Consider the following 25203-nt stretch of genomic DNA (forward strand, 5'->3'; position numbering starts at 1 on the left):
AGTGGTTAAAGGGATTAAAAAAAGAAAGCATAAGAAAATGATGGAAGAATGGAGGGAGAGATGGAAGATAACAGAAGGAAACTCTAATGGTTTGGGTTAGGAGGACGATTATCCCGGACGTAGTAAGATGGACTGAAAGACTACATGGACAGATGGACTACTACCTCACGCAGGTGTTTACGGGCCATAGTGCATTTAATGAGTACTTGTTTAAGTTCAGGAAGAGGAGAAATCCGTAGTATAGATACCGTACCTGTGTGAAAGATGACGTAGAACACTGTGTGTTTGAATGTGTTGGATTTGATTGCCTTAGGGGTGAAGGATGGAGAGGTAAGGATGGGTTAAATATCAGGCCAGAGACGCTCTCAGATGATATGCTCAGTAGTGAGGAAAGGTGGAGCGCCATCACGGATATTATAACTAAGATTATAAAAAGGAAAGAAGAGGATGATAGAGTTATGGGTTTTTAGCCTTTTTTTTTAACGTGGGGAAATCCTCATGGATCCCCCGGAGCTGGGGAACTCCGGGGGTATGCCGGACTCTTGCCGGCTAAAACCTCACGGTGACCTTCCTCGGCGCTGTTGGGAGGGGACCGGGAACTCTGGACGAAGACGTCCGGTCCCCTCCCCCGCCGGGGTCCTCCATGATAACTGGGAGGACCCCCTTCCCGGAAGGGAGTGTGGTCGACGAGACACTCACCCGTCCCAAGAACGAGCGATGGCTGGGTCACGCAGCCACCGCTCCCGCCCCGGGGAACGCGTGCAATGATCGGTACGATCCCCCAATCGTACCGACCGCGCCCCCCGGACGACGCCCGTGCAAAGACGTGGGGCACGACCAAATGGTCCACCCCGCACGGGCGTCGTCGACGCCTCGGGCCAGGCTTAGCCCGGAGTGACTGGGTGCCCCGGGTACGTCAGACCCGATACCACGACCCGACAAATGCCGAGTCGTGGCCCCTGAGGCGATGGGTTTTTAGCCTAGTAATCTCATTAAAATAGAGGGTTATAGTTAATATACATATGTGTAAATCAATCAGAATTATATATATATATATATTGTATATGTTTAGGTAAACTTAATTGTACAGATAGTTTTATTTATTTACTTATTTATTATTATTTATTAGTTATAATTTACTATTATTTATTATTAGTTATTGAAGAATGTATAAGTGGTCAGCGGAATGTGTGTGTATGGGAAGGGTAAAGGAAATGTGGAATGATGTGAGGAAGGATGAATGAGTGTGACAGGGTCTAATTGAACCTAACACCCCCTGGAAGGTGACTACCCTGCGTTCCCACAGGGAGCGGCGTGCCGACCAGTGGGGTATGGCCATAGTCGGTCCCAAGCCCGGTTGAGAAACATAGAGGGGCCTAACCTAAGCTAATCTTAAAAATTCCCCCCACCGGCCACCCTAGCCGGGTTGCAGGATGCTATGCCGCGAGGTGGATTCCCTGCGCCCGGGCTGAGGAACCCCAACTCATGTGGTAGAGTCGGAAGACGCGTCTTACGACTCTGACACGTCCGTTGGATCAGTGCGATCCAACTTTTCCATCCAGCGGCCGTGTTCCCTATCTAAGAAGCGAGGGAGACCCCCAACAACTGGGGAATATGTAGGCCTCGGGGAGGCCAAGAGGGCCTACATCGAGGCGAAACGTGAGGCCGAGCTGGTGGACTTAGAGTCAGAGATCCATCATGGCTCTGGTGTACCACTTCCACCCAGCAAATCGACCAAGCCGGTGCCGGAAATGGAGGATTTCCTGAAAGAAGCAAAAAATAAGCCCCTAGCAGACCTAGGAGCATGGGCGCTGGAGGAGGCGGACCGGATTGAGTTGGCCGCCGCCAAATCCCGAAATCTTAAAGGGATTACCCAGCGAGATTTACGGATGGGAGCTAGGAGCCTCAGAGCAGCCACCATAGAGCTGGCGCAAAAGGTGGAGCGCCCGGCAGCAACACCGCCGGTTAGCGATATTTATACGCTGAAAGCGCTAGTGGAAGAATTGCAGGCGGAAAACAAGCGCCTGCTACTAAGACTAAGTGCATTGGAGAGACGATCTCCATGCCCGTCAACAGCTATTATGGCGGACTTGGAGAACGAGAGCCGCGCGGAGCCAACACCGGCCCCGACAAGGAAGGATATGAGGAACTCATCCTCAGACAGTGGTGCCCCGGCACAGGAGGCGATAGGACCCGTCACTTTACAGCAGGTGGTGGATATTATCATCAAAATGATGGGGGATTTCCGTAAGGAGATCCTTCAATCGAAGGAGTAAGTTGTCTTGCCCCCGGATGGCAATATAGCGAAGGCCACCGAGGGTAAGATATCAAATAAGACAAAGAAGGAGAAGAGTGCACGCAGTGTGGTACCTTCAAATGCCACGAATGCTAAAGCACCTTCCAAAGCCAAACAAGCCCCATCTGGGGCAGCAAGAACGCTGCAGATGGCCCGCCAGGCAGTGAAGAGCCAGGCAACAGCCGCACCAGCACCATGCATTTCCACATCTGGTGCCGCACAGGAAGGCACCTGGGCCCAGGTAGTGGGCAGGACGGCGGCTAGGGCAGCCAAAAAGGCCCAAACCGCCCCTGTCCCACCACCTAAGGCCCAGGTCGCCAAAAAGGATGAGAAGCCGAAGCTTGGGCGGCTGCCACGCACAGCGGCAGTCGCGTTAACCCTTCTGCCTGGGAGCAAAACCACCTACCGGGATGTTATGGTGGCTGCCAGGCAGAGGGTAAAACTCTCTGAGGTTGGGGTGGACTCTGTCCGCCCCAAGAATTCCAGGACCAGCGGTCTCCTGTTGGAGATTGCCGGTCCTGATAAGGAAGCCAAGGCGTTAGCCTTGGCCGAAAAATTGAGTGTGACGTTGGCCGGCGACGGTGTAACTGTGGCCAGGCTGAGTAAAAAGGCTGACCTTCGCGTCCTCGGCCTGGACGACTCGGTCACCTCGTCTGAGGTGGCCGAGGTCATAGCCGGCACGGGAGGGTGTCGGGTAGAAGAGGTGAAGACCGGGTTGATCCGGTCTTCACCAAGAGGGCTCGGCACCCTTTGGGTGCAGTGCCCCCTGGCAGCGGCCAAGAAAGTGGTCGCTGCTGGCCGCATCCGGGTGGGGTGGGCAGATGCCCGCGTAGTGGTGTTGAAACCCCGCACGGAGCAGTGCTACCGCTGCTGGGAGCTGAGTCATGTCCAGCAGCGATGCACTGCGATGGTGGATCGGTCTCACCTATGTTACAGATGCAGTGAGACCGACCACCAGGCGGGCCTCTGTACCGCTTCCGTCTCTGTTTGCCTCATCTGCAAAGAGGCAGAGCGGCCCGCGGATCACAAAACGGGGGGTAAAGCTTGCTCCCCGCCTAAGGCCCGCCGAAGCGGCAAGGGGGCACAGCCGTCGCCGGCTGCGCAGAAGGGCATGAAGGAAAGTGATAAGAGGACCAAGATCCCCAGTGTCCATAAAGTCCATAACGTGGGACGTTCCAGCGGGGGTGGTGCGTCCGCATCATCCTCCACCGTGGGATGTTCCAGACTTGTGGACACTGGGGACGAGGTCGAGCGGGCCGCAAATCCCGCTCAAATGTATGATGTTGGCCGGGGGGACGCCATGGACACGGCCTAACGTTCACGCCTCCTCACGGTCACATCATCCAGACCAATCTCAACCTTGTCATTGCAGCACAGGGCCTAATGGTTCAGGCTCTCTGCGGTGGCATGGTTGAGTTGGTCGTCGCTGCGGAGCCGTGCCGAGTTCTCCAGCGCCCGTCCTGGGCTGGGGACCTGGAGGACTCCGTGGTGGTCGCCCAGTCGGTCCCGTCACGGATCCAGCCGATAGCGCTCGTTGCGCGCGGCCACGGGTTCGTGGCGGTCGACTGGGCCGATTGTCTGATAGTGGGCGTGTACGCGCCACCGAGATGGCCCCTCAGTCGTTTCGACATCTTACTGGACGAGCTGCAGAATATTGTTTCTTCGCACGCAGATCGTCCAGTGTTCGCCCTCGGGGACTTTAATGCTCACGCATCCGCGTGGCAATCCCCGAGGACGGACCAGAGGGGTCACTCGGTATTGGACTGGGCGGCTGGCCTGGGTCTCTGGTTATTAAATCAGGACTCAGCCAGCACGTGCGTACGGTACCAGGACGAAAGCATCGTCGATCTATCTTTCGTCAACGCCCTGGCCGCGCGCCGTGTATCGGTGTGGGCGGTCGACGACGTGCAGACTCTCTCTGATCATGCGTACATACGCATATAGGTCTCCACGCCTCCCCCGACCCGCCCATCAGCACACCACCAGGAGAGGTGGGCCCCTAGGGGCTTGGATGAGGACGCCCTGATGGCGGCCGTTCTCGCAGTGGCCTGGCCGGGCGTTCCGGCTGAGCCAGTGGATGTGAACGCGGAGGCGGATTGGTTCGCGGACATCATGTCATCTGTTTGCGACGTGGGGATGCAACGTGTCCGCTCCAATCCGCCCCGCCGCCCGGTGTACTGGTGGAATGACACTATACAGCGCCTTCACACTGATTGCGGGGTCGCTCGCCGCCAGTACACCCGGGCGAGGCGTCGACACACAACCGACGCGACGAGAACGGCACAGCTGTATAATCATATCGTACGCTTACGAAACAGCTGCAGCTGGTCATCAGGAGTACCAAGGCTCAGGCCTGGGACGGACTTCTCTCGAAGCTCCGTGAAGATCCGTGGGGGCGCCCTAATAAAATTGTCATGGACAAGTTACGTCCATGGGCGTCTCTACTCGCGGAGACGATGGACCCTCCGCTCCTGGAGCTGGTGGTCGGCACCCTGTTCCCTTCTGGGGAGGTGTTGGCCCTCGTTTACACCATCGACCGTGCCTTATGGTCACAGGAGCTGGAGGTGTCCGGGGAGGAGCTGGCCTATGCTGTCAGACGCATGAGCGAGCGTAACATCGCCCCCGGCCCTGATGGCATACCTGGCGGTGCCTGGGTCATGGCACTCAGCGTCCTCGATCCCCGTCTGTACAGGCTGTTTAACGCCTGCCTCCAGACGGGGACGATTCCACTTCGGTGGAAGTGTGAACGGATGGTTCTCCTCAAGAAGGACAACAGGGTCGCGCAGTCGCCCTCCGCCTACAAGCCCATCGTGTTGCTGGACGAGGTCGGTAAGCTCTTTGAGCGCATCGTACAGCGTCGCCTTGTCCAGCACCTGTCTCGTGTAGGACCCAACTTGGCCGAGTGCCAGTTCGGCTTGCGGGAGGGACGGTCGACCATCGACGCGATTTCGCGCGTCAAGTCCCTCTCGGACTCGGCTACGTCCCGGGGGGGAGTTGCTTTGGCAGTATCCTTAGATATTCAGAATGCCTTTAACTCCCTTTCGTGGGTGACCATCCGCGGGGCCCTGGATAGTCACGAGGTGCCCCTTCACCTGCGGATGGTGGTCGGTGATTACCTCCGGGACAGGGCCATCATTTACGGTGGTCGCAATGGGTTTGTCAGGCGTGACATCAGCCGTGGAGTACCCCAGGGGTCCGTCTTAGGCCCTTTATTGTGGAACCTGAGGTACGGACACGGCTCTGCGGGTCTCCCTGTTGGCAGGCGTACACTTAACGTGTTACTCCGACGATACTATGGTGTTAGCCACCGGCAGGGACTTGGGGAGGACCATCTGTCGAGCGGAGGTCGCTGTTGCGTCCATCGCCTCGCGGATTCGGGGCATGGGGTTGGAGTTGTCCCCTCAGAAGACGGAAATAGTCTGTTTCCATCCTCGTAGGAGGGGCACTTCAGCTCCATGTCTGGTGAGGATCGGGTCGTCCGACGTCCGGGTGGTCCAGGATATTAAATATCTTGGTGTCTACCTGGTCGGCTCCTGCAGTTTCGTCCCGCACTTCGCTCGTCTGACCGTCAGATTGGGCCAACTCACGACTCATTTGAGTAGCATGATGCCCAACCTTGGCGGTCCAGACGAGCGGGTGCGCTGCCTCTACTGTGGTGTAATGAGGAGTGTGGCACTGTACGGTACCCCCATTTAAGCCGACGCATTGTCGGCAGCCATTCGCGTCATAAGTGGCTACCGTACAGTGTCCTATGAGGCGGCCACCACCCTGGCGGGTTTGCCACCTTTAGAGTTCCTGGCGCTCGAAGACGCCTACCTTTATGGGCGTCTTCATCCTGAGCGTCAGGACTCCACCCCGCCAGGGGAGACATTAAGTCGGGACGAGCTTAGGCTCCAGGCCCGGCGGTCCACCATGTCAAAGTGGCGAGACGATCTGTCTCGTCACGGAACCCATTGGACCGTCGAGGCGATCCTGCCCATCTTAGATAGATGGGTAGGTCGTAGCAACGAGCGGCTGACGTTCCGCCACCACCGTGGCGCCGCGGAGGACTCGGCGCGGCACACTCTTCAGGAGTGTCCAGCCTGGGGGTGCCGCGTTGGGTGTTAGCGGCGGAGGTGGGTCCGGACCTCTCGTTGGCGAGCATTCTATCGGGGATGCTTGGTCGCGGGAGCGTCTGGCAGGCCATGATCTCCTTTTGCGAGGAGGTCATCGTCGCGAAGGAAGCCGCCGAGCGGGTTAGGGAGCAATCCCTGCCAGCTCGACATCGCCTGCGGGGTCGGCGTCGTAGACGTTTGCCCCGTTCCGCCTCACGGAAGGGGGGGGGGGGGGGTTAGAGTCTTCCACCTTCGGGTGGAGGTCGCTCCCAAGAACCCTTCGGGGGGCGGGACTTCGCCACCATCGCCGCGCCTACGGGCCGTGATGGTAGCCATTACGCCTCAGGGGCCACGATTCGGCATTTGTCGGGCCATGATATCGAGTCTGACGCACCAGGGGCACCTAGTGCGTCCGGGCCACGCCTGGCCCGAGGCATCGACGACGCCCGTGCGGGGTGGACCACTTAGGTCGTGCCCCACATCTTTGCACGGGTGTCGTCCGGGAGGCGCGGTCGGTGCGATTGGGGGATTGTACCAATCATTGCACGCGTCCCCCGGGACGGGAGTGGTGGCTGCGTGATCCAGCCATCGCTCATTCCTCGGACGGGGGAGTATGTCTCTTCGACCACACTCCTCTCCGGGAAGGGGGTCCTCCCAGTCACCATGGAGGATCCCGGCGCGGGAGGGGACCGGACGTCTTCGTCCAGATTTCCCGGTCCCCTCCCAGCAGCGCCGAGGACGGTCACCGTGGGGTTTTAGCCGGTAAGAGTCTGACATACCCCCGCAGTTCTCCAGCTCCGGGAGATCCATGAGGATTTCCCCACGTTAAAAAGAGGCTAGTTTTAGGTTTGGTTTTATTAGATGAGGTTCAAGTTATATTAGGTTCAAGTTATTCTGGGTTCAAGTTATACGGGTATCGAGTTTAAGGTTCATGTTATACGGAGTTTGATTTTAAGGTTCAAATTATACGGGGTTCGATTTTAAGGTTCAAGTTATACAGGATTTGAGTTTAAGTTTCACGTTGTACGGGGTTTGAATTCGTGCTAGGAGCGTGCGTGGTGTCGTCGCGCGTAACCTGTTGAAGATGGTCGATCGTACTGTTCCTTTCGGAGGAGACGATTCGTCGGCAATAGCCTCGGTTGTCGAGAGTCTAAGACACCCAGCGATCGTTGCGAGCTTTCGAATCATTTATGCTCGCTTCGTGTCGTCGGGTGAATATATAGACCGCTTCTCGAGGCTTGTACAACCAGCGAACGTCCCAACGAATTTTTTTTCCATTTACCCGGTCGTTGTTTACGGTACATTAGCGGACCCCTCGAGTTCTCGTAATCGAGAACTCGTCGGGTCCGCTTTTTTATGCCATTTTTTCAAAAAGTAATACGCCGCTGGCACTTTGCCGTTTTTCCACTCGCAGAATTGTTCCGTTGAGCTCAGAGGGGATCCGTTCCGTGCCGTTCACCCATAACCTCGTTGTCGAGAGTCTTGAAACCCGCCGCTGCGAGATCGAACTTTACTTGCTTGCTTTGCGTTGTCGGGAAAAATATAGACCGCTCGAGGCTGTGTGGGGTGAACGGTAGAGTGTCCTAACGAATGTATGAATTTTTTTCGTTTATCTCAGCCTGGTTGGAATCGACACGACTAGATGGTATTGGAATTTTGAAGAGACCGTCGTCGTCGTCGTTTGTTCGGAGGGGACGAATCGTCGCTCGCGCTAAGCCTCATTGTCGAGACTCTGAGAAAAACCTGCCGTTGCGAGATCGAATAATTTTATACTCGCTTCGCGTTGCCGAGGAAAGCTTTTATAGACCGCCTCGAGACTGTGCACGAAGGCGACGAGTGTCCCATCGATGATAACATTATTATGTTCACTCGAATGAGAGCGTCTTGCCGATCTCGAAAGCAATACGCCGCTGGGTGTTTGATTTTTTTCTTCTTAGTTTGACGCGCACGTTTATTCCAGGGGGGACGATTCCGCGTTGCCCGTTGTCCTCGTTGTCGAGAGTCTGTAATCCCGCCGTTGCGAGCTCGAACAATTTATGCTCGCTTCGCTTTGTCGGGAGGAAAAAGACCGCCTCGAGGCTGCTGGTACGCGGAGGAGTCCTAACGAATTTTTGAAAGATTTTTTTTTCTTCATACCTGGACGCGCGTGTGCATTTTTCGTAACTTTGAGGGAGACATTACGCGCCAACCATCGGCGTATGCGTTTCATCCGTAGGACCGATATATCGTGTTGCCTCGACCTCCGTCGAGCGGTGAAAGTCGCCACGGTTCGGCGAAGCCCGCGTCTCTTTCACTGGAGACGATTGGGTATCGACTTGTTCGAACTTTAGTACCAAGAGACTTAAAGATCAATAAAATATACATGTACGATTACCCTGAACGGTGGATCACTTGGCTCGTGGGTCGATGAAGAACGCAGCTAATTGCGCGTCAACGTGTGAACTGCAGGACACATGAACATCGACATTTTGAACACACATTGCGGTCCACGGATACAATTCCTGAACCACGCCTAGCTGAGGGTCGTTCACGTAACCAAAATACTGCTTGCGTTGCGTTTCGTCGAATCTTCTTTCCCCACGGTGCTCGAATCTGCCCACCGTCGTTCATTCTCGAATTAAATTACGAACGTTTCTGAGTTCGGGCGGCACCGAAAAAGGGAAGAAGAGAAGCGATACGCGACGTACAAGCGATCGTTGGACGTTCGTCCGAGTCGTCTGTGGCCGTGCTGAGGCAATCTGCGATTGGCAACGTGTGTGCGCGTGCGACGTGCGTAATCGTGTTCATGGAACTCGACGGTGTGTCGATCACGAACTCGCGTGAGTTCTTCGTGGCGTCGTGAGTCGTCCATTAAACAGACGATCGCCCACGGAGAACCGCTTCGTGTTTCGATCGCCGATTTTGTTCCGCGTTCCGAATTCGCGCACCCGCCACACGCATCGCCTTCGCCTGCCTTTAGCGCACGATACGAACATGCGCGCGCCCGACATCGCTTAAAATGAATTTTTTTCATGCCGCAAGACCGAGGAAGAATACTCGGTCGAGGGAGAAGAGATATACAAGAGAGAGAGCGACATCGTCGTAACGCGAGGGACGATGATGCGCATCCGATCGTTCGAAGTTCTCCTCGTACAGCCCCAGGGTGTTCGATGAAAATAACCCGTTCTCTCTGTTTTCTCCGCGTGTGTATAACATGTTCCGCGAGGGAAAAAAAAGATCTCTCGCGCGGAATGTCACTCGAACATAGGCCGTCGTTGCGCTGTAATGTCGTAACGTTATTCGTGAGGGCGCTCCAACTCGGCGTGTCCTTCGTTTTGAAGGATCAGGGTAATAAAATCGGGGGAAAAGGAGCCGCTCCGTTTCGATGTCTGCGTGTTACGCGCAGATGTTGGAACCGCTGGAGAGTATAAACGGTGTTGATCGTTCGCAGCTACGATGATAAAGAGGACGGATGTTAAAGAAACGCCAGTAGCTTGGTCGTCTAGCGAGAGTCTCACATTTTTTTTATATTTTTTACGAATCTTATATAAAAGAAATACCGACACACGAAAGACATTGGCGAGGTGCACAAAACGCCTCGACGAGAACAACAACGAAGAGGTGCGTGTAGTTCTCGCCGGTTTCTCGAGCGGTAAATCAAAGGATCGCTGTGTCGGAGATGGACGAAAGTTCTTTTCGTCGTCTGCCGTCCCCGTTCGCCGATGCTCTCTCCTCATCTTGTATATATTATACATACGAATCTCTTTACCTTCTCTCCGTAACCGAGTTCGATGGCACGAATGAATTTCGTGCGTCACGTAGAGACGACTTCAAATTAGGAGAGATTACCCGCTGAATTTAAGCATATTACTAAGCGGAGGAAAAGAAACTAACCAGGATTTCCTTAGTAGCTGCGAGCGAACAGGAATGAGCCCAACACTGAATCCGGCGGTTCCGCCGCTGGGAAATCTAGTGTTCGGGAGGATCCGTTTATCCTGAGACAACGAACCGCGTCCAAGTCCATCTTGGATGGGGCCATTTATCCACAGAGGGTGCCAGGCCCGTACCGACCGGTACGCGTTTCGGGAGGATCTCTCCTTAGAGTCGGGTTGCTTGAGAGTGCAGCCCTAAGTGGGTGGTAAACTCCATCTAAGACTAAATACGACCACGAGACCGATAGCGAACAAGTACCGTGAAGGAAAGTTGAAAAGAACTTTGAAGAGAGAGTTCAAGAGTACGTGAAACCGTTCAGGGGTAAACCTGAGAAACCCAAATGATCAAATGGAGAGATTCATCGACGACGATACTGGCTCCCGATGGCGCGCGATGCCCCGGTGGTACCATCGCGGTTCCACAGCGAGCGGCACGCCGTCGTCGGCGAACGTTCCGGTGATGTAGTCGTGCACTTCTCCCCTAGTAGAACGTCGTGACCCGTTGCGCGTCGGTCTACGGCCCGAGTGGGCGCCTGTGGCGTCGCAATCTTGCGCACGTGGCAGACCCTCGGTCGCCCGGCCGGCTGCGCGACGGTACACGTACGGTATCGGGCCGCAACCAGTCCATTCTCGAATGTACGTGCGTCTAGCCCGCCGCAAGCTCGGTCAAACTACCCGGTGGAACAGACTTTGCGTCGGCGCCGGGCCTGGCCAGCTGTTAGCAGGTGGTTCCTCGACTGCCTTGGTCTCGAGGTTCCTTAAAATGGGGAACAGTCCCCATTCTGGTGACGGGCTACGACTTCTTCCTTCTAGACGAAGTCATCGATGCGAGGGAGGCGCGGATACTCGTAGATGGAAACGAGAAGGCGATGCGTAAAAGTGCGAGTGAGCGCGTGCACTAGCACGCACGCGAACGCTGCTGGTTGCTGGATCTGCAGGCGTGTACGGCAGGTTGCCTGCGTGCAGGGATTGATGCTGGAGGCGGCAAAGAGGCTGATGGGTGGCAGGCGCTACGCCTGACGTCACACTACACTCTAAAAGAATATAAATCCTACACTTCCTTCCTACGAGATAGCGTATCTAAATGTTTACAAATCGATGCAATACAGTACTAATGCTTCATAAAACGTGATATCGCATTTCGTATCAACGGTTCAAAGTAAGTAAGTAGGTTGTAAAGCTCTATGCATCGCATTATGCTTATCTGCTTCTACCCTTCAAAAGAATGTGAACACTACACTCCCTTGCAGAGGGATAGCGCTTTTAGATATCTACTTGTCGAAGCAATAGAGTTCTGTTACTTCATTCAACGCGATGTCGCATCTCATTTCAATGTTTCATGATAGGTTGTAATATTCAATGCAACGCGGTATGTTTATCTGCACCTACACTTCAAAATAATATAGATCCCACACTTCCTTGATACGAGATAGCGTTTCTAAAAGTCTACGTATCGAAGTAATATAGTTCTGATGCTGTATAACTCCAACGTTCCAAAGTAAGTAAGTTATATTCTTCTATGCATAGAGTTATGTCTGCCTGCTTCTACGATTTGAAAGAATGTGAATTCTACAGTTCTATGCAACTAGATGGCGCTTTATAGTGTCTGCGCGTCAAAGCAGTATATTTCTAATGCTCCATGCAATGCAATAGTACATCTCATTTCAGCGTTTCAATGTAAGTAAGATGGAATCCTATATGCATGCACTATGCTTAGATAAGATAATATCAGATATATTATACTTCATTAGAATGTGAAGTCCGCAGTCCATGCAACAGAATTGCGCTTTAATGGGTCTACTTGTCAATGCACTAGAGTTCGTAGCCTGCATGCAATGCGATATCGCATCTCTTTTCAACGTTTCAAGGTAAGTAACCTGTAACCTTCTATGCATAGCAATATGCTTATATGCTTCTACACTTTTAATGAATGTCAATAGAAGGGATCCATAAAGCGGGATCGCGCTTCACAGTTTCTACGTGTCAAACAAACGTATTTCCTTGGTGGTATTCCGTATTCCGAAGATGGTAAAGTATGTAACATGTTATCTTCTATTCATGTTATTATACTTGTTTGCTCCTACACAGCAACCGATTGTGAATTCTGCTGTTTCTTCCAGCGGAATGGGGTTTCATATTGTCAGCGTCTCAAAGCAATAGATACCTAAAGCATTACACCATGCGATTGCACATCTCATTTCAACGATGCAAATTAAATAAGCTGTAAGCAATTATGCATGGCATTATACTTATCTGCTTCTATGCTTTATAATGCTTTGGGATGCGAGAATAACCTCAACCCCCCCCCCCCCCCTTAACTGCCTAAAGAGAAGTTGAAAATCTAGCGGTCCTGCAGGTGAGACACCCGAGGGGGCGAGAAGAGGTGATCGCCGAAATCCACTGATCGATGGCCCCGAACAATACCGAAGCGTACAGCTCGTCCCACCAAGGAGCCCCGAAGAGGATTCAGGAGATCCGAGGATCACCAGCGAATTCAAGGAATCTGAAGAAGAGAACGTGAGAGCTTATTCACTAAAGCGTCCTATTTTCATGCCGCATTTCATGTATCGCATATTGTATATTATATCTTATATCGTGAAGCGGGTGGTGATCCCCGGTCATTCGCGGCGTGTTGCGTAGTTTTCTATAGCCCTTGTTAGTTAAACCCACCTCGAGGCCATAAATAAAGAAGCCGTGACTTCAGTATCCCGCGACCCGAGTGTATGTACTCGGCTAGGCGTAGTCGAGAGGAGCAGCATTTCGAGGTTTCGAGCATTGTTCCGCCCCAAGTTTCCCGGGGTCGTGTAGTCTATTTCTTTGGTGCTTTCTGAGCAGCTGGCGCCCAAGAAACTATAGTCTCGCAGTTTCGAAATACCCTCCCGTTTCGGTGATTATTTTTGCGTTCGCGAGCCCGCGAAATGTTGTACGTAAGTGGATACATTGTAACGACAGATCGCTTTAGATTAAAGTACGTTTTACACCTTAAAGTATTTGAATAATTAACCCCTTCGAGCTTCCCTGACTTACTGTAGATAGGTTTCCGTCACAACTGATAGGGACCATTACTTTACATAGATATATAGAACATACATAGCCTTAAACGCAGAACTGAGAGTTTGAGAACTTCCTTCGAAACGTTGATAGTGATGAGCTCCATCGGATTTCATAGAATTTCAGAACTTACTTGCTATGAATCGTAGGCAGATAAGGGCCATCGCGTTACTTAGAATTTTAGAACTTGTTTACTCCAGCAAAGATTTCTATTGCCTTCGTCCGTTCTTTTAGAAGAGTTTTTCATAAACCACTTACTTTTCACGTTTGCAACACTTTTAAATGTATGCGAGGTGTAATCGTTTAAGTTTTAAAATGATTACTTACTGCTGATTATTATTTAGTAACTCGGTTATAAACGTGTCTGCATAAGATTTAATCCATATGTTCATAAGTCTGAAATTTATGCAGTCATTTGTTAGTCACTTATTGTTCAAACGACAAAGATTCTGACTACTTCAAAACGGTTGACTTTCATCAATTTTCTTAAAATCGACATACGGTCCAACTGCTTGCATTAAAGACTGTAATTAAAGTTTTCAAAATATTTTACCTCATATAGATAAATTCTGGAATTGAAGGTGATTGTTTGATTTTTCTAACTCCTGTTTAGAACATCTTTCCATTGGAATGTTCAAGTATTTTTCATATTCGTAATTATTGAAAATGTTTTGCTTGGTTCTTTAATTTAATATTTAGAATTTCCTGAGAAATATTTTTTATCGTAATGAAATATATAATTGCAATTATAATTCTTTATGAAATAATAATAACAGAGAGGAATCTATCCATTCTTGTAGTTTTGTAAAGAGTATTTAATCTCACTATTTAAAATGAAACATTAACATTTGTTTACAATCTAATGGAATTTAGTTACCTTTTGATTAAAATTCATAATGTTAATCTTCCGTAGTTCAACAATTGTGTGAGCTGTCCTCAGGAATCGCAGCTCAGTATTTATAAAATGGACGACAATCGAACAGCCTAACCAAACGTGATCAAACCGATTTTTCATTATTAATATTATAATGTTTAACTTATCCTGTATACTATTAAAATGCCCTTCGAACAATGTTTATTCACTTCCTTCCACCACTGTTTACAATACGTATGTTTCATTTACTATCAAAACCGTAAGTATTATCGCCTTTCTTTACTTTTTGTGACCTTCAGTGGCTTCATGTAACAGGTCGTTGAACTCGTTTTAAAATGCTCGATCGTATTACGGAAGAATAAACATACCAATTCATTTTAAAAAATGAAGATGACCTTCAAATGTCCAACATACCTCCACTTACAAAAAAACTATTTTCATCAACGGATGGTACCTTTGTACTGTGCAATTTTATATCAGCAAAAATTTCTATGAAATTTATAGTTTCGAGGATACCTGAGGTGCTAATTATTACTACCCCACCCTGTATATTGTTATGGATGTGTCCAACAAGGAAACGATGAACAAAATTAAATTTAATATTACGATGTTTATTATATTACTTATAATATATTTGTTTTTCTGGAATTTAGCCAAAAAACAGTGTTCACGATGTCGGCAGATGAATATATTTGACTTAGAATTACAAGAGCCGACAATTTCGAAAGTAGAATATTTTTTTACTCCGCTAACCGAATCATTCCAAACGTTAAGTAAAGTGCGTGCCTTTCACAACAGTCAGATGCAAATTACGATACAACGTTTCCAAAAAATGGTACGTGTCACTCGTTTTTAATTTCCGTTTTTTCAAGCAAAGGAAATTTAATTGAAATATCCGCAAAATTTATGGACAAGAAATTTATTATAATCTTACGCAACATATATGATGGTGATAAACGATAAGTATATGGACCTGAGACTAGAAAGTATTGAGCAGAAAAAGAAACTGATAGAACTGCAAATTAGATCGATATATCTCACAAATGATGCTTCTACGTTCATAAAATCTGTTAAATAAAGAACTATTGCAAATACCAGGTATAATCAATATTACTTCTGCTCAAAAGCTATAACAGAATTGGACCGAAATGGATATAAAACAGGAATTTATATATTCAAAGAGAAAAAATGTATTACTTACAAATTGCTTATGTTCGCAAAGATCTCACTAATTCAGGCTTCTTGTCTTGCAGAACTAATCATTCATTTAACATGGGAAGGGGTCGACGGATAGTAAAATATTCTCATATTTCATAGTCTGGCTCGATACGTCAATTGGATCATGTAAAACATCGGACACTAATTGCATCTACACCTTCAGACCTTAAATATATAATTACAACATATTTAATACCGTTTTAATAACACTTTCCTATTATTTATATCTATGCCTAATAAATATATATTAATCGAATAAGTTGTTTTACCAAAGAATAAGAGAATCTGAGGATTATAAATCTGAGCATTACATAACAAACGTGCATTACATACATAATGTTACATGTAAAAAAAGATGAAGACCAAAAAGATCGTACATAAGTTGAATCCACAATGCGGTCACAGAGATACAGAAACGGCAAAAATTCCCAACAATAATTAACAAAATTCAAAAAGGGTGGGGGTGAAAATCCATCTCCTTGACGATGATAAGAAACAAGTCTGCCTCGTGCACTACAATATCTCCAACAGCCAGCGGTTGGCACGCAAATGACAACGGATAGAAAGAATTCCGTGGCAGAATAGAAAGTGAATAGTAAGAAAAACATATTTATTTGTTAGATGTTTATAAATTCAAATTTAAAAGTCCATGTCGCATTTAATATACTATTGTTTAACAAGGTGATTTAATGTTGATTCAAATAAGCGTGGAGAACTAGCTGGTACTTCTGTCAATGTAATTTCATTTCTGCAGGATACAGTAAAAACACATTTACAATTTAAGCAAGGTTTCACTAGATCTGGCGGATTTTCTAAATTTTAGAATGGGATGATGGCGGTAGTAGTTGGTTCAGCGCCAGGCGATAAACATATACAGCAAGCAAAGTAACGTAAACGGATTTAAAATGTTCAAGATTATATAAATGAAACTATTACACTTTTATAATCCATGTACCGTTTCTGTTCTTTGTAACTTACAAAGAGTCTTAAGAATGTAACGCAACGTAAAGAAGATTGGAAACAGAGAAAGCAGGCCTTAATCGCAGATAAAGGAACCTTGGATCTGTTGGGTATCGTGGTTACTGGCATGCCATGTTAAGGGATGTGTCATTCAGTTTTAATTTTCTAAACGAGAACAATTCAAATAAATTTGGAGTCGACACATTGGAAAAAAATTTCTTCCAGTGAAAAACGCTGCATGCAATGCAATAGCAACTTAACATCCCCTTGATATTTTACAGAAAATCTTATGTCATTTTCCTCGATTTACTAGAATCGAAACTATGAAATCTATTATGTAGTTTTTCTGCAACTGCTACCATACACACGCACGCGCGCATACACACACACGCGCACGTACATACGAAATCCATCAAGATCTGTATATCTATTGGCTATTACATGGATAACTTGTAGAATTCCATTTGTAATTGATAATTAGATTATAAATATTTATATGCTTTTATCAGAAATTTAAATACGTCAAAATTGCAGCACGCAGGTGTGTAAATATCACTTCGCGATCTCATTTCATTTTGGCAGTTATACATATATATAAGGATCGATCCAGGCATAAAACTTGATAATCTTTCAACTATAAAATAATTATGGAACATTAGACTTTTTGCTAGCGTTGGTCCATTTTATCATTTTCGGAACTTATGAAGCAGCTAGAACTATAATAACAATGTACTTTATATCTTTGCACATTGTTTCCAAAGAAAATATTAGATATGAATAACTATGTTCATTTTATTATAAATGTATGAGTAAAGTTCAATCTACATGAATAAATGTTTTCAAATTGTTGTAATTTATTTAATTCTTATCATTTAGCGATACAAAATGTATTACAAAAATATATAAAAATATATTTCACTTTAGTTTTTTCTAATATTTTAAATATTTTATATTATCATATTAAAATTTTACAAAAAATAACAAAATTTTTAGAAGTAGGAATAATTTTTCCTTAATTAGTTAATATGTCGGTTTTTTTTAAGAAGACGGTATTTAATTTTTCAAAGAAAGTTTCGACTTTAAATTGACCATTAATTTCTCTAATTTCATTACTTTTCGTAGATCACCGCTAATTTTCAACTTTTCCATTACAGCTTTGTCCATGCAAGTTTTAATTCTCCGAAAGATATATAATATTATGTTATTAGTAAAATTATTTTGCATTTCTAATTAATTGAAATGTAAAAAATATATTTTTTTTTATGAGAAAGCATTGCGAAAAAATTTTGGGTATCCATTGCTAATGTTGTACCTAGTGGTTGACTAGGTTCTCCTCTAGCTGCCGCACCCCTTTACTATTTTTAAGATCCAAAAACCGTGTACCAACTTCGTCGCCTTTAAAATTTACGAAATTTACATATTAACCTTTAGTTAATTATTTACACCTGGATTACATGCATAATGGGTAAAATCAGACATTCCTTTAGTTTTTTAGTATTGCCACATCGATTAAAGACTGATTAGTAACAGATTTACTGTCTTTGAAAAAATATAAGTGTACATTGCATCACCCATTATTTCCAGCTTCCTACTATAATTTTGTGATACTGGCTGTTGTTGCTTGTAGTTAATAATCCATAAATTATCGATGACTGGAGTTACCAACAACCGATAAAGTATGCTATCACACACGGTTATGTATATCTCGTCAACACTTCAGAAGAATGTAAATCCCACTCTTCCTTGCGATGGAATAGCGTTTCTAGATGTCTACGTATCGAAGCAATACAGTTAGTAGATAAGATATTAAATGCAACGCGTATAGGTAAAGTACAGTACAGTGTCTGCGTGTCAAAGCTTTAGACCTTTACTGCTCCATGCAATGCGATGTCGCATCTCGTAAACCTGTATGCATATCATTATGCTTGACTGATTCTGTACTTCAAAAGAATACAACAACAAGGGCCATCACAATGTCTGCGTGTTAATACAGCGGAATTTTAATTGTCAATGCAATGTCATGGCGCATCTAATTATAACGTTTCGAGGTAAGTAATCTGTAACCTTCTATGCATAGCATTATACTTATTTGCTTCCGAACATCAAAAGAATGTCAATCATACAGTTCCATGTAACGGGATGGCGCTTCGCATTGCCTGCGTCTAAAGCAATGGCGTTCTACTGCCCCATGAAATACGATGACGCATCTTATTCCAACGTTTCAGAGTACGTGAGCTGTAATCTTCTATGAATACCGCTACGCTTATCTGCTTTTACACTTCATAAGAATGTGAATTCTGCAGTTATGTGCTACAGGAAGGGGGTTCATAGTGGCTATCTCTTAAAGCAATGGAGTTCTACTGCTCCATTCAATGCAATGTCGCACCTCATGTTCACGTTTCAAGGTAAATAGATAATATCATAATATTAGAAAAATATAGCATAAAATGCGCCGTCGCATAGCATAGAGCAGTAGAAGTTTAATTATTTCACACGCAGACAGGCACAATAGAATTCGCGTTGTTTTGAAGTGTAGAAACAGTCAAGCATAAGGCCATGCATAGAGGATTACAGCTTACTTACTTTGAAATGTTGAAATGAAATGCGCCATCGCTTTGCATGGAGCACTAGAACTCCATTGCTTTGTCACGCAGACACTATGAAACGCCATCTCATTTTATGGAACTGTAGAAATCACTTTTTTTTGGATGTGTTTAAGCAGATAAGCATAACTATATTCACAAAAGATTACAGCTTACTGACTTCGAAATTTTGAAATCCGATGCACAGACGCATTGCATGGAGCATCAGAACTCTACGACTTTGACACGCAGATATTATGAAGCGCTATTCTCTTGCATGAAACTGTATGTTTCGCATTATTTTGAAGAGTAGATGCAGATAATCATAATGTTACTAATAGAATATTACAGATTCCTTACTTTGAAACGCTGAATTGAGATCCGCTATCGCATTGCATGGATAATTCACATATAATAATGTAAACTCCATTGCCTTGACACGCAAACACTATGAAGCGCCATTCCGATGCATTGAACTGTAGAATTTACATCCCTGTAAAGTGTACTTAATTTATCCACAGGCGGACAGGTTGAGGTTCCATCCTGTCGCATGGAACTATAGATCTCACATTCTTTTGAAGAGTAGAAGCAGCTAAGCATAATGCTATGTATACAAGATTACAGCTTAATCAATTTGAAACTTTGGAATGTGGTGCGTTTTCTAAATTGCATGCAACATTAGAACTTCATTGCTTTGACGCGCAGGTATTATGAAGCGAATTCTTGTTGCATAGAACAGTAGAATACACATGCCTTTGAAACGTAGAAGCAGATAGGCATAATGCTGTGCATAGACTATTGCAAAGATCTTATTTCGAATCGTTGAAATAAGATGTTACATCTCATTGCATGGAGTATTAGAAATCTATTGCATCGGCAGGCAGGCAGTTTGAAGCGCCAACCCGTTGCATGTAATCGTATAATTCACATTCTCTTGAAGTGTAGAAGGAGGTAAGCTTAATGCAATGCATAGAACACTAGAGCTTATTTACTTTGTAGTGTTAAACTGAGATACGCAATGGCGATGCGTGGAGCATTAGAACTCTTCTCCTTTGATTGTAGTCAATGTCAAACTCAAGAACGCTGCATAAAATTGTAGATATCGCATTCTTTAGAACTGTTGAAGCAAGTGAGCATTATGCGATGCACAGAAATGAGAAGCGCCATCGCAATGCATGGAGCATTCGATCCATATTGCTTTAACAGGTAGACCATATGAAGCCCCACATCGTTATAAGGAACTGCAGAATTCACATTCTTTTGAAGTGTAGAAGTAGATATGCATATGGCTATGCATTAAATATTACAGCTTACTCATGTTCAAGCGATGAAACCAGTTGTGCTGTCGCATTGTGTTTGAGTACACGTAATGATGAGGCTTATTTTCGGTTGAGCTAACGATGGGTTTAAATCTTCGTCACGAACGTATTCGTCACCGTTGCAAAGTACGCCCTAATTTGTGTTACAGTAATAGGGAAGTAGGTAGATACAATTGGAGTTGACTCGGTATCTCAACGATCAACTATTATATTTAACTTAAAATAAATTGACAGAGGTTGAGTGCTTTTCATGTTTTTTGATGTGCCTGAATGCGAACTTCTACTAAGCTCTTAATCGATAAAGTCAGAATGTTTTATTGTAAATTCGTGTGGAGGAGTGATTAAGGGTGCGGCCAGCAAGATATATGGTATATTCAATTTGAAAGATCACTACGAATACTTAATTTTGATATTTATGATGGTGCGACATCCTGTTGCATTACGAGTTTATTACTGCAACGTGTCGGCTAGTGTTATTGCAGGATTTGTGAAATGAAGTGTCTGGCAATCAGATGTTTCGTTGAGTGAAGTATGACAAGTGGCTGAATAAGGATGAACGGTTTAATTATTATAGCATGAGAAGCATGTCTTCCGCAAGACATCCTCCTCCCGTTGAAAGGCTAGTGAGCAACTAAATGAATATGTGATGTAATAAGAGGTAATAGTGTGTGTATGTGTGATCGTGTGCTTACGTACTTACTGTTGCTTTGGTCTTCGGATGAGTTGCATCCTTGATGGATTCCGCGAAATCTCCTCCCTTTGTTTGAATCGGCAATGGAACAAGTTTTTTGACACTTAGGTCAAACGTGTTCGAAACCGTCCTAACGGTGACTCCGTGCTTGATGCTATTAAAACCGGGATAGGTTTAGATCACTCGTCCTAGTGGCCATTGCATGGACAGCGTGTTTTCTTCTGTCTAAGGAGGAAGATCGTTCCCTACGTAATCCGATGATTACACATCGTCCATTTGATGCGGCTAGTGGGCTCGTTTAAATATTCGCGATGCCAACGAGTCCAAAGGCATTATCGCACCTTTTGGACATGTTGCCAACTAGATGAACAATTGGATTGCGTGTCTTCATATAGTTGTGTTTCCGTAGAATCGTGAGAGCACCGCCAATTAGGAAATGTCCCGGGATGAGGACTAACAGGTCATTTGGATCTGAGGAAATTGGAGTGAGTGGGCGGGAATTAAGGATAGCTCCGATTTGGGTTATAAGGGTTGTAAATTTCTCTATTGCGAACAGCTCAGTTTTTGCAACGCTCGTTAAATGGTGCTTGGAGGGTTTTACTGCGGCCTCCCAGAGGCTTACAAAATATGGTGCCTTTGGTGCGATGAAGTGCCAGTTGATTGATTGATTTGATAAAAATAACGTGACTTCTTTGTGGTGTTCTTCTGAACGTAGTAACTCCTTAATCTCTTGAAACTCATTATTTGCTCCGACTAAGTTTGTTTGAGATATTGTCAGAGTATAGATTTATGCGTAATCCCCGTCTTGCGATGAATATTTGTAGAGCAGCGATGAAAGCTTCACTAGTGAGGTCGTGGACAATTTCGAGATGAACAGCTTTTACTGCCAGGCAGACGAAAACAACCACATAATTCTTTTTTCTTCTATAATTATGGTATTGCCGCTCTTTAATGAAAAAGGGTCCGCAATAATTGATGCCTACATTGATGAAGAGTCGAGATTGGGTGATGCGTTCTTTCGGTAGATTGCCCATACAGTAATTGACTGCTGGTGGGTTGGTGCGGCAGTAAAGATCACAACCCCGTATTGCTTTCCAGACTTGGCTTTGGCTGTCAATGGGTCAATGTTTTCAGCTTATGCTGTATAATGCTGTTTGGTTTCCAGCGTGTAAATATGTGAGATGTTCGTTTATAATGATACGTATAGTTACATGAGTTTTCGGCAGAATTATGGGGAGTTTCTGGGAGAATGGTAGTGGTGAATGTGCAATCGACCACCCTCTCTCAGGATTCCATCTTCGTAAAGGAATGCATTCAATCTTGTCAATTTCCCTTGATTTGGTTGTGCCTCTTGTATTGGCATCCGTTGAGAAGCCGTGTAATTTCACCGGGGATGACTCTAACAGTGGCCTTCAGCACGCCGACCTCGATGTGGTCGGGTCCTGGTGCTTTTTTATTATTGAATGTCCTAACTGCACTCGCGACTTCCGCTTCCGTGAAGGGAGCGGCGTCGGGAGTGTCGGGTGCGATGCGTGCACTCTCCCTGATTTCACGCTGCGCCGGCGTGTCTTCTACTTCCCGGTCGTCTGGAATGTGGACCCTCAGGAGCAAGCTGGCGGTTTCGCGGCTATCATGCGTTGTTTCACTACCACGCCGGAGGGTACTGAGTACTCTCTCGACTCGAAGTTTGTTCGCCTCGAGTTTATATACGATACTCCAGGGCCCCGAGTTCCCGTTCGACGTTACGAATCGCTGCCAGCTTTCGAGTTTCGTCCGCTTCACCTTCCTACTATATTCTCGCAAAGAAGTGCGATACTTTCGTAGTTTTTCATGGCGAGCGGTTTCTTCTCTTTCCTCCTGGTGGGCGCGACGTAGACGGTACACGGACTTCTTTAATTTCATAAGTTCGCGGGTCCACCACGGGTTGGACTTTCTAAAAATTCTTTTCCGTGGTATTGACGCGGCACAGGCATCGGAGATGACTTCTGTGAGCGTTTCTGCCATCCTTTCGACTTCTGCCATAGACTCGAGCCTTAAGGTTTCGAGCCTCGATCTAGATTGATCGGCCAGGCGTTCGGAGAAGAGCTCCCAATCGGCCCGACGAGTGTCGAACCGAGTGCTCGCTTCGCCCCGTCCCGCCGCTTCGGCTCTCGGCACTCTTAGCCCGATATCTATGGCGTTATGATCGCTGTTTACCCAGCCACTCCTGACCCTCCAGCCCCGAACAAAGGGGAGCATGGATGGCGACGCTAGGGTAACATCGATAAAAGACGAACCCCTGGTCGACCAGTAGGTAGGCGGCTGTTCAACATCGTTCACAACTTCCATGCCAAACGCTCGAATGAGCTCCTCGAATTGAGCTCCTCTATCGTCTGTGATCTGCGGCCCCCAGAGTGACGACCGAGCGTTGGCATCTAGCGAAACTAAGAGCCTCTGCCCCCTCAGGGAACGAAACACCACTTCGAGGTGCCTGAGGTGCCCCTCGATATCGTCGCTAAACTGGAAGTAGCATGACACGACGTATACCGAGAAGCCGGGCGCCAACACCTCCGCGCAAACAGAGTGCGGGGTGCTAAGCTGCGAGACGAAAACCATTTCGAATCGAGGGTTGCAAACGGCGACCGCCGCCCACGGGTATTGTGAGCCGATGGCCGCCACCTTCGTTCCGATTCCTAAACCGCTCACGGTGTGGCTCGAGCCCAGCGTTCTATTGTATGGTTCCTGTAATAGCAGGACGTCTAAACGCTTCTGGATTACGAGCTGACGCACCTCTCCTGATACTGTAGCTGAATGCTGCATATTCAGCTGTAGGATTCTAATTCCCGTGGACGCAATTACGGACGCGGACGTCTGCGTCGACGTCGGTACGGTCGCGGTCGCGGTCGCGGTTGCGATGGGATCGGATTGGGTCGCGGTCCGGGCGGTATCGCGGCGCTAATATTCGCCTATATTTATTCGATTTCGCGGTTTTCTACTTTGGACTCAGCCGGAGATTCCGAATCCGACCTGAGTTCCTCGTCGCATCTAATTAGGCGGACTTGGACAGCGCGAAGGCTGTAACCTTGAGGCCGCGCCAAAGTGTTCGCAGGAGTACACCCAGCCGCGGCATGGCGATGAAGCCTGAGGGTGGCCGTCATCGAGCGCGTTACCGGGCGGCTATGCTGCTCGACAATGGGGCCAACACCAGGGGACGAGGTCACGGGCCGAAGATTTTTCTCCCGCCTTGACCTATTCATCGCCACGATAACCTCACCCAGTCCTGCTCTCACCCGGTGATCCGCACGGAGGGCTATTTTACCTCCGGAATATTTAGAACCAGATGTGGCCATCATGATTTTTCGAGAAAAGGGGGGTTAACGCTTCCTACTTCGAGTAAAGGTGGGGTCGTCGATTCCCATCGGCGCGCGTCGGACGCCGCTCTGCCTCGTGGTGCTTTTTTATGTTTCGGGGGGGGGGGGGGGGGGTAGGGTCGTCGCTCCCCATCAGCGCGCACCAGCGCTGCCCTGCCCGGGCCGCGGCCTCCGGTTTTCCGATTTTCCGGTTAATACGCAAGGAAGACGCACGCTAGAGCCGCTTCTGTTTTATGTTCCTGTTTGTATGTGTGAGGTATATCTTTTCTGCAGCGAACACTGCCGAGGATATACGTGTGTAGTATTTTAGTGTGTTGTAGATCGTCCGCCGACGATTTTCGAGTTCCAACATCGAACTAGGGTATCCCTGGTCTACCTGCGGCACCCTTTACGGCGTTCGGCAGGTAGCTGGGACCCTTGCGATGACTAGCTTCGAGCTATTCACCTGTATGTTTACGTTTTACTTAAGTTTTTCTACTTAAGTCTTTTTTGGGACTCGTATATTTTTATTTCGAGGCCGCGGTCCTGTTTGATAGAACCCACGCAAGAGCCTCGTCGGTGGCCGCAGTCTGGCAATTTTTGGACACTCGCTGGAGCCTCCTCTGGAAGTTGTACATTAATACGTTATACATGACGAGGACTCACGCCAGGGCTCCTCGGAGGAGATCGCGGTCCTGTTCCTGTGAGGATTTGAACTCACGCAAGTCTCGTTATTTCCGGTGAGCCGCGGTCCGGCCATGCTCCCTCCCGTGCTTCCGCGAGAGGTCCAGCTCATGCTTAGGCTCTCTCGCAAGAGTCACCGGTGGAGGCCGCGGTTCTGTATGAGTCAGGACACTCGCAGGGGCCTCGTTACACAG

At 47.2% G+C, this 25203-nt stretch overlaps 1 non-coding gene across 1 annotated transcript; it reads left to right on the forward strand.

Annotated features, from left to right (window-relative positions):
• Positions 1 to 8761: 8761 nt before the first annotated feature.
• On the forward strand, positions 8762 to 8916 carry LOC143432194 (5.8S ribosomal RNA). The gene has a single exon (XR_013102919.1). It is a non-coding gene; the product is annotated as a 5.8S ribosomal RNA (ribosomal RNA).
• Positions 8917 to 25203: the final 16287 nt, after the last annotated feature.

Source organism: Xylocopa sonorina, unplaced genomic scaffold, assembly GCF_050948175.1.
Source record: "Xylocopa sonorina isolate GNS202 unplaced genomic scaffold, iyXylSono1_principal scaffold0056, whole genome shotgun sequence".
Taxonomy (NCBI): Eukaryota; Metazoa; Arthropoda; class Insecta; order Hymenoptera; family Apidae; genus Xylocopa; species Xylocopa sonorina.